Raw genomic sequence first — 10,211 nt, 5'->3', positions numbered from 1 at the left:
GCGTTTTCAAAATTGCATTTAGGACCCAAATAAATGTTCCTCTTGTCCGACTTGATTTTAGAAGCCGGGGAAAATTTATTTCGGGATATTTGGAGTCCGTTTAGTATTTCTTTTTATTTTTCTTCTGCGCGGAATTATTTAAAAAAATGCGAACCGCCTTTGGGCCGTGCCCGAGCGAGACTCCGCTCGGGGGCACTTATAAATAGCGCCGCCCCGAGCCCCCAGGCCCACGCCCCGCCCGAAACCCTAACCCTAATCCGCCGCCGCCCGCCGCCGCCGCCGCCTCCGCTGCCTGCCGTCGCCGGAGCCGTCGCCGGACCCCGCCACCGCCGCCGCTGACCCCGCCGACCCCGCCGCCAAGGTTCGCCGCCTCCTCGTTTTCCGTGCCGCCGGTTTTTCTCAAAAACCGAACGGTTTTCTTCGGGTTTTTTTCTCGGTTTATTTTAGATCGGTTTTTTTTCGGTTCGGTTAATTAGCGAGCGTTCACTCGTTCATTCGTTTTAACGAACGTGTTCGTCAGATTAGTTTAGTTAATGAACGTTCGTTCGTTAACCCATTCGTCGTTTTTCCCTTTCTCGTATTTAATCCGCGATTTTTCTGATCGCGATTCCTGATCCGATTTTTGTTTTAGTTTAACTTTTCGCTCGTTTATCGAAATCAGGCGATTCGAGCGCCTGGAGTTTCATCTCGAAACCCTCTTTCCGAATAATCAACTTAAACAAGTTTTTGCTTCTGTCAAAAATTGACTTAGATCCAGATTAGTAAAATGAATTTGTTTTCTTTCGCCGTTTGACTTCCGTTGCTTTGTTTGATTTGATTCTTTTTTTGCAAACCGGAGTTCTTAAGTTGAACCTTCTGGTTATTCGAGTTTTACCTATGCATTAGATGAGTACTTATTGTATGTTTGTTTGTTTGTCTGCGATAGAATACCCGGAGTGCGCCGCCTGTTACTTCGAGTCTCTAGGTTTCGCGGATCATCAGCAAAGCAAGTAACACTTTGATCATACCTTTTCTACTACCCAGTTTTATGCATTAGATCAATCCTCAAACATTGCATGATTAGGATCTAATTAAATTGTGGGCTATGGGAACTAGATGAGGTAGTACCTATTACCTGTTTCTATCAAACCTTTGGGAGTTACTTCTACGTTTGCTTATTATGCCATGCTATGCTAGTAGACGTGGATTGGGTGAGTGTATCCATGACAGATGTGAGTTTGTTAATTTAATGGTTTATTTAAGGTGGCAACTTAAACACACATCTGGGTGGATTGAGGCACCTGGTTTCCAGGACTTGCCTGTTTTTCTTCCGACCGCCACCCAGGCTCAAAGGGATCATAAGATTATTCATGCTAGAAACTTCCGTGTGCAGCCACATGCTATTATGGGCTCTAGCATAGTTGACTAAGTCATGCGAACTCTTACAGGGTAGACTAGCAGATGTAGGGGATGTAGGTTGGTACGGTCTACCCTCTATGTAAGGTGCAAGCGCTTCTGAAAGACTATGTCTCGGTCATTCGTTTCTCAAACACCATGTAGTGCGAGAAACCAAACGGAGGAGATCGAGTCATGTGGGGAAAAATGCGCAAACCTCTACAGAGTGTATAAACTAATCATGGTTAGCCGTGTCCCCGGTTATGGACATCTTGAGTATCTAGTACTTGGATATCATGTGAATCTCATCATGTTACTTCTAATTAATATTGTTGGGATGTTAATGAGTATTTTTAATTGGGATTGAGAATGCTATCAACCATTCTCAATGTTTAACAACCACCATGATAGTTAACTAAATTTATTCCTTTGCAGTAGGGAAAAATTGGCTTTACGCAAAACTGTAACCATAGAGCTTTTCCACCAGCCAAATATGCATGTAGTATAGCTTATTCCATCATATTTTCCTCTAGGTGTTACATTGCCAGCATATTCCATGTGCTGACCCGTTTTCGGGCTGCAACGTTTCATGTTGCAGACTTTTTAGATGACGAGTAAGGTGCTTTTAGGTCGTGGTTCTATACTCAGTGATGCCATTGGAGTTGATGGACTCGCTTATCTTCCAAGTCTTCCGCTGTTATCGTATTTTAGATGGCCTTAAACCATATTTATTTCAATAAGTTCTCTCTTGAGACATTCGATGTAATAAGTGTGTGATAGCTACTCTGTTATAAATCCTCCAAGTACTATGTGGTGTCAGCATTACTGATCCAGGGATGACACTGAGCACAGAGATCGGACTGTTTGAGGTCTGGTCTCTACAAAGATGCTATCAGAGCACACGCTGACTGTAGGACACGGCCACTAAGCTAAAGCCCTAGATCACTACTCTTTCTTCTCATTTCTGACTCCTCATCTTTTCTATTCTTTAGGATGGCGGATGCAAGGATCAAGTTCACACAACCAGATGAAAACTCACCTTTTGGATATCACTTGAAGGAAGCCACTAGATACCTGAACATAGGAGTACCAAGCTTCACCGAGACCTTCAACGCCACTTTACCCGAAGAGGAGCGCTGGAGGATTCAAGTCTACATTCCAGGAAGGACATTTGCACCGGTCACGGAGCCAATAGAGTTTACCTTTGATGCACCAACATGGAGCCTAGGAAAGAGCATGGCAGCTCACATCGCCATGGGACGAATTGGAGAAGTTTACCACAACGATCTCAAGAATACTATCTACCAGATTTGTGGGCGCCGAGATGAGCATTGGGAGATGATCACCACCAGGAAGGACAGATCAATCGCAGCTTATATTCAGGAGTTAAACCAACACATCCGACGCCAGGAGAATCAGATGTGCGCAGATATGGAGGATCTCAGAAGGCTAAGACCAAGATCAAGGAGCTAGAAGAAGAACTCAAGGCTACACGTAAAGATTATACGAAGAAATCGTCGCTCCAGTAAGACAGAACGACGACCTAAAGGAGAAGCTTGGAGTATTCATGGGAGGTCTAGCACCCAGAGGAGAAGAGGATGAACCTACTTGTCCAGATAATTATATCATCATCGACGACACCGACTTGGATCTCGACGACAGCGATGATGACTATGTTGATGAAGCTGGAGCAGATATCATGGAATCTTCATCGGAGCAGTTTTTCTAGTTGACCACCATAACAGTAGTAGAATTTTCCACCATTTAATTAGTTTTAGTCCAAGCACTTTTGTAACGATAGTTAGACCGTTGTATGCCCTTTCTTGAATTGATTGGAGTGATATTGTGTGTTTTTGTCTCATGTGCATATGGGTAGTGTTATCTCACTAGACCTCATTCTATTCTTAACTCTTGTCTCTTCTATAAAACCCTTAGATGCCTCCCAGATGCGACCCCGAATTTGTTTTCCCGCCAGAGATCACTCAGTTGATTTAGCAGCAGAATACCTTGATTCAAACATTGGTACAGAACCAAGGCAACAACAACAACAACAACCCACCACCACCACCACCACCTGTTGACCATTTGGCTCATTTCTTAAGGCTAAATTCGCCGGTGTTTTCCAGTAGCACTGAGCCGATAGTAGAAGATGATTGGCTCCATAAGATAGGGAGGGAGTTGACCACTGCAGGATGTACAGATGGGGAAAAGGTGAAGTTTGCCACACATCAGCTTGACGGACCCGCAGCAGCATGGTGGGAGAATTTTACAGCCACTTACCCTGTAGACACTGTCACATGGAATCAGTTTCAGCAAGCTTTCCGTACTGCCCACGTTTCAGCAGGAGCTATGGCCATGAAGAAGCGTGAGTTTCACAACTTACGCCAAGGAGGACGGACAGTTGGCCAGTATGTGGATGATTTCAGTAAACTAGCACGTTATGCCCCAGATGACGTTGCTACAGATGCAACTAAGCAGGAGAAGTTTCTAGAAGGACTGAATAATGAGCTGAGCATGTAGTTGATGGTAGCCACTTTCAATAACTACCAGGAGTTAGTAGATAGTGCTCTTATGATTGAGGGAAAGCAGCAGCAGATTGACAATCGTAAGAGGAAGTATGGACAGGGGAAGTACAATTCTGGAGCTCAGCAGAAACCACGCTTTACCCCAAAGTCAGGAGGGCAATTTCAGCATACTCACGGAGGAGACAGCTCGCACAATCATAATGGCACCAAGAATGGAAACGGGAATGGGGGAAGCAATGGACAAAACCGCACCAACCCGTCAACACCATCCAAGGTAGACCTGAGCCATATCACTTGTTATAAGTGCCGTAAGACTGGGCATTATGCAAATGAATGTCCAGAAGCCCAAAATGGTAATGGCAATGGAATCTTAGGAAAGAAGCCGAACCCTTTCAACAGAGGGCAAGTGAACCACATTACCGTGGAGGAGGTTGAATCCCAGCCAGACGCAGTAATAGGTAAGTTTTTGGTTAAGACATTTACTGCAGTTGTTCTTTTTGATACTGGTGCTTCGCATTCATACATATCAAGGGGATTTGTGGATAAATATAAACTACCAACCCAAGCCCTTAGGTCACCCATGCTAGTAACCTCACCCGGAGCAGAGTATATGGCTAGTATATGGTGTGATCGACTGCCATTAAGGATTGGACACCATGTATTTCCCTCGGACCTAATAGTTCTGGAATCGCAAGGTTTGGATGTGATATTAGGCATGGATTGGTTATCGAAGTATGGAGGGAATATAGATTGCGCCAGTAAGTCGATTTTTCTTACCACCCCTGAAGGAAGAAGAATCAAGTATGTATCATGGCATGAGCCGAGAAGAGCACATGTAAATTCCTTATCAGGAGTTGTGCAGGAGGAAGTACCAGTGGTAAGGGATTTCCCCGATGTATTTCCAGAAGAGTTGCCAGGCATGCCACCGGATAGAGACATTGAGTTCCTAATTGAACTACTGCCAGGCACTGGGCCAATATCGAAGAGACCGTACAGGATGCCAGCCCAAGATTTGGAGGAAATTAAGAAACAGATTAAGGAGTTGTTGGAGAAAGGTTTTATTCGCCCAAGTTCTTCACCTTGGGGATCGCCAGTACTTCTAGTGGAGAAGAAGGATGGATCGTTAAGGATGGTTGTGGATTATTGCGCATTGAGTGAAGTAACAATCAAGAACAAGTACCCACTACCAATGATCAATGATCTGTTTGATCGGTTGCAAGGAGCCAAGGTGTTTTCCAAGATCGATTTGCGATCAGGGTACCATCAGTTTGAGATTCGGGAGCAGGATATATCGAAGACGGCTTTTACCACCAGGTACGAGCTGTATGAGTACACCGATATGTCATTTGGTCTGACTAACGCCCCAGCCTATTTTATGAACATGATGAACAAGGTGTTTATGGAGTTTTTGGATAAGTTCGTTGTGGTGTTCATTGATGATATTTTGGTTTACTCGAAGAATGAAGAGGAACATAAGGAGCACTTGCGTTTGGTACTCGAGAATCTCAGAGAACATCAGCTATACGCCAAGTTCAGCAAGTGTGAGTTTTGGCTGAAGGAAGTTGGATTTCTCGGACATGTTATATCCGAAGAAGGTATAGCAGTAGACCCCACTAAAGTTGCCACTGTGACAAACTGGGAAGCACCAACAACAGTTGGAGATATCAGGAGTTTCCTTGGACTCGCGGGATACTACCGGAGATTCATTGAAAATTTCTTGAAGATTGCGAAGCCTATGACAGAATTGTTGAAAAAGGATACCAAGTTCATTTGGACTGAGGAGTGTGAGGCTAGTTTACAAGAGTTGAAGAAACGTTTGGTTACCTCAGTAGTATTAATTCTGCCAGATCAGACCAAGGATTATGAAGTGTATTGTGACGCTTCATGTCGAGGACTTGGAGCAGTGCTTATGCAGGAGGGAAGAGTTGTTTCGTATGCTTCACGACAGCTTAAGCCTCATGAGATGAATTATGTTACTCATGATTTGGAGTTAGCAGCTGTAGTGCATGCGCTGAAAACTTGGAGACACTTCCTCATTGGAAATCATTGTGAGGTGTACACGGATCACAAGAGTTTGAAGTACATCTTCACGCAGAAGGAGTTAAATCTCAGGCAGAGGAGATGGTTGGAGCTTATTAAAGATTATGATATGAGATTGCATTATCACCCCGGGAAGGCTAACGTTGTAGCAGACGCGTTGAGCCATAAGACCCATGTCAACACCCTAATGATCGGAGGTTTACCAAAGGAATTAGCCGAGGAATTACGAGAGCTATGTTTGGAAATAGTTCCGAGAGGCTTCGTAGCAGCATTGGAGATTCAGTCTACTTTGATGGATAAAATCAGAGAAGCTCAAAACACAGATAAGGAAGTTGCTTCCATTAAGGAAAGGATGAGCAAGGGAAAGGCTAAAGGATTTCGTGAGGATGAGCACGATACCTTATGGTTGAGGACCGTGTTTATGTGCCCAATGACCCGGAGATCAGGAAGTTGATTCTGCAAGAGGCACATGATTCACCATATTCGATTCACCCCGGAAATACCAAGATGTATTTGGATTTGAAGGAAACTTTCTAGTGGACCGGAATGAAGAAGGATATTGCAGAGTATGTAGCAGTTTGTGATGTATGTCAGAGGGTGAAGGCAGAACATCAGAAGCCAGCAGGATTGTTACAGCCATTGCCTATACCCGAATGGAAGTGGGATAAACTAGGCATGGATTTCATCACGGGATTGCCCAGGACCCGTTCAGGCTATGACTCGATTTGGGTTGTAGTCGATCGTTTGACGAAGGTAGCTCATTTCATCCCAGTAAAGACTACCTACAGCAGTGCCAAATTGGCTAAGATATACATGACAAGGATTGTATGTTTGCATGGAGTTCCGAGGAGTATCGTATCAGATAGAGGAACCCAATTCACCTCAAAGTTCTGGAAGCAGTTGCACGAAACATTGGGAACCAGGCTAGAGTTTAGCACAGCTTTCTATCCATAGACAGATGGACAGACCGAGAGAGTCAATCCGATTTTGGAGGATATGCTTAGAGCTTGTGTTTTGGATTATGGATCAAGTTGGGATGACAACTTGCCATATGCGGAGTTTTCTTACAACAACAGTTATCAATCTAGTTTGAAAATGGCCCCTTTCAAAGCCTTGTATGGAAGGAGGTGCAGAACCCTGTTGTTGTGGGATGAAGTAGGAGATCTCCAGTTGTTTGGACCGGATTTGATTAAGGAGTCTGAACATAAAGTAAAGTTAATTCGCGATAGGCTCAAGGTTGCCCAGTCAAGGCAGAAAAGCTATGTGGATTCAAAACGCAAGGGGACATACTATGAAGTCGGAGACAGAGTTTATCTTCGAGTATCTCCGCTTCGAGGAGTTAAGCATTTTGGAGTTAAAAGAAAGTTAGCGCCACGTTTTGTGGGGCCATACAAAGTTTTGGAACGCATGGGAGAAGTAGCGTACAAGATGGAATTACCTGAGGGATTGTCAAGAGTTCACGAGGTGTTCCATGTTTCACAGTTGAAGAAGTGTCACGCAAAGATGGCTGATATACCACTGAGAGATACTATGCCACTGGAAGCGATTCAGTTGAAAGATGATTTGACCTATGAAGAGAAACCAGTTAAGATTCTGGAATATGCCAGCCGAGTTACCCGCAGTAAGGTTATCAAGTTTTGCAAAGTTCAGTGGAGCCACCACACCGAGGAATAAGCCACCTAGGAGCGAGAGGAAGATCTACTCAAGGCCCACCCTCACCTATTTGCTAGCCAACCCGAATCTCGAGGGCGAGATTCATCTTAAGGGGGGTAGGTTTGTAACATCCCAAATTTTCAATTTGGAATGTTATACATAGATCATCATTGCATATCATATTTTGTTGCATTGTTGGCTCGATCCTAGAAATTCTACGCAACTCAAGAACCCATGGAGAGAGTTGGGGATTTCATTATTTTCATATTTGAGTTTACTCAAATTTTGAAAAATAGGATCATGCGATTTTATTTATTTTATCTTCAATTATTTCTACTACCAAAATTTCAGAGAGGGAATAAAATGACTTTCCCAAAATAAAGAAATAATGAAGATTTAATAAAAAAATCAAATAAGATTTATTTTGGAGTTTTTCGCCTTTTATTTGAATTTAGGAAAAATGCGCGTTTTTCAAAATTGCATTTAGGCCCCAAATAAATGTTCCTCTTGTCCGGCTTGATTTTAGAAGCCGGAGAAAATTTATTTCGGGATTGTTTAGTATTTCTTTTCATTTTTCTTCTGCGCGGAATTATTTAAAAAAAACGCGAACCGCCTTTGGGCCGTGCCCGAGCGGGACTCCGCTCGGGGGCACTTATAAATAGCGCCGCCCCGAGCCCCCAGGCCCACGCCCCGCTCGAAACCCTAACCCTAATCCGCCGCCGTCGGCAGATCCGCCGCCGCCGCCGGCCGCCGCCGCCGACCCCGCCAACGAGGTTCGCCGCCACCTCGTTTTCCGTGCCGCCAGTTTTTCTCAAAAACCGAACGGTTTTCTTCGGGTTTTTTTTCTCGGTTTATTTTATTAGATCGGTTTTTTGGTTCGGTTAATTAGAGAGCGTTCGCTCGTTCGTTCGTTTTAACGAACGTGTTCATCAGATTAGTTTAGTTAACGAACGTTCATTCGTTAACCCGTTCGTCGTTTTTCCTTTTCTCGGATTTAATCCGCGGTTTTTCTGATCGCTATTCCTGATCTGATTTTCGTTTTAGTTTAACTTTTTGCTCATTTATCGGAATCAGGCGATTCAAGTGCCTGGAGTTTTGTCTCGAAACCCTCTTTCCGAATAATCAACTTAAACAAGTTTTTGCTTCTATAAAAAATTGACTTAGATCCAGATTAGTAAAACGAAGCTGTTTTCTTTCGCCGTTTGACTTTCCTTGCTTTGTTTGATTTGATTCTTTTTTTGCAAACGGAGTTCTTAAGTTGAACCTTCTGGTTAGATCTCTTATTCGAGTTTTACCTGTGCATTAGATGAGTACTTATTGTATGCTTGTTTGTTTGTCTGCGATAGAATACCCGGAGTGCACCGCCTGTTACTTCGAGTCTCTAGGTTTCACGGATCATCAGCAAGGCAAGTAACACTTTGATCATACCTTTTCTACTACCCAGTTTTATGCATTAGATCTAACCTCAAACATTGCATGATTAGGATCTAATTAAATTGTGGGTTATGGGAAGTAGATGTGGTAGTACCTATTACCTGTTTCATTATCAAACCTTTAGGAGTTACTTCTATGTTTGCTTATTATGCCATGCTATGCTAGTAGACGTGGATTGGGTGAGTGTATCCATCACAGATGTGAGTTTGTTAATTTAATGGTTTATTTAAGGTGGCAACTTAAACACACATCTGGGTGGATTAAGGCACCTGGTTTCCAGGGCTTGCCTGTTTTTCTTTGGACCGCCACCCAGGCTCAAAGGGATCATAAGATTATTCATGCTAGAAACTTCCGTGTGCAGCCACATGCTATTATGGGCTCTAGCATAGTTGACTAAGTCGTGCGAACTCTTACAGGGTAGACTAGCAGATGTAGGGGATGTAGGTTGGTACGGTCTACCCTCTACGTAAGGTGCAAGCGCTTCTGAAAGACTATGTCTCGGTCATCCGTTTCTCAAACACCATGTAGTGCGAGAAACCAAACGGAGGAGATCGAGTCATGTGGGGAAAAGTGCGCAAACGCCTGTAGAGTGTATAAACTAATCATGGTTAGCCGTGTCCCCGGTTATGGACATCTTGAGTATGTAGTACTTGGATATCATGTGAATCTCATCATGTTACTTCTAATTAATATTATTGGGATGTTAATGAGTATTTTTAATTGGGATTGGGAATGCTGTCAACCATTCTCAATGTTTAACAACCACCATGATAGTTAACTAAAATTATTCCTTTGCAGTAGGGAAAAATTGGCTTTACGCAAAATTGCAACCATAGAGCTTTTCCACCAGCCAAATATGCATGTAGTATAGCTTATTCCATCATATTTTCCTCTTTGTGTTACATTGCCAGCATATTCCATGTGTTGACCCATCTTCGGGCTGCAACGTTTCATCTTGCAGACTTTTCAGATGACGAGTAAGGTGCTTTTAGGTCGTGGTTCTATACTTAGTGATGCCGTTAGAGTTGATGGACTCGCTTATCTTCCAAGTCTTCCGCTGTTATCGTATTTTAGATGGCGTTAAGCCATATTTATTTCAATAAGTTCTCTCTTGAGACATTCGATATAATAAGTGTGTGATTGCTACTCTGTTATAAATCCTCCAAGTACTGTGTGGTCTCAGTA

Source organism: Triticum aestivum, chromosome 5B (genome assembly GCF_018294505.1).
Source record: "Triticum aestivum cultivar Chinese Spring chromosome 5B, IWGSC CS RefSeq v2.1, whole genome shotgun sequence".
NCBI lineage: Eukaryota > Viridiplantae > Streptophyta > Magnoliopsida > Poales > Poaceae > Triticum > Triticum aestivum.
The sequence above is the reverse complement of the archived record's forward strand: the minus strand, read 5'-3'. Positions refer to the sequence as shown.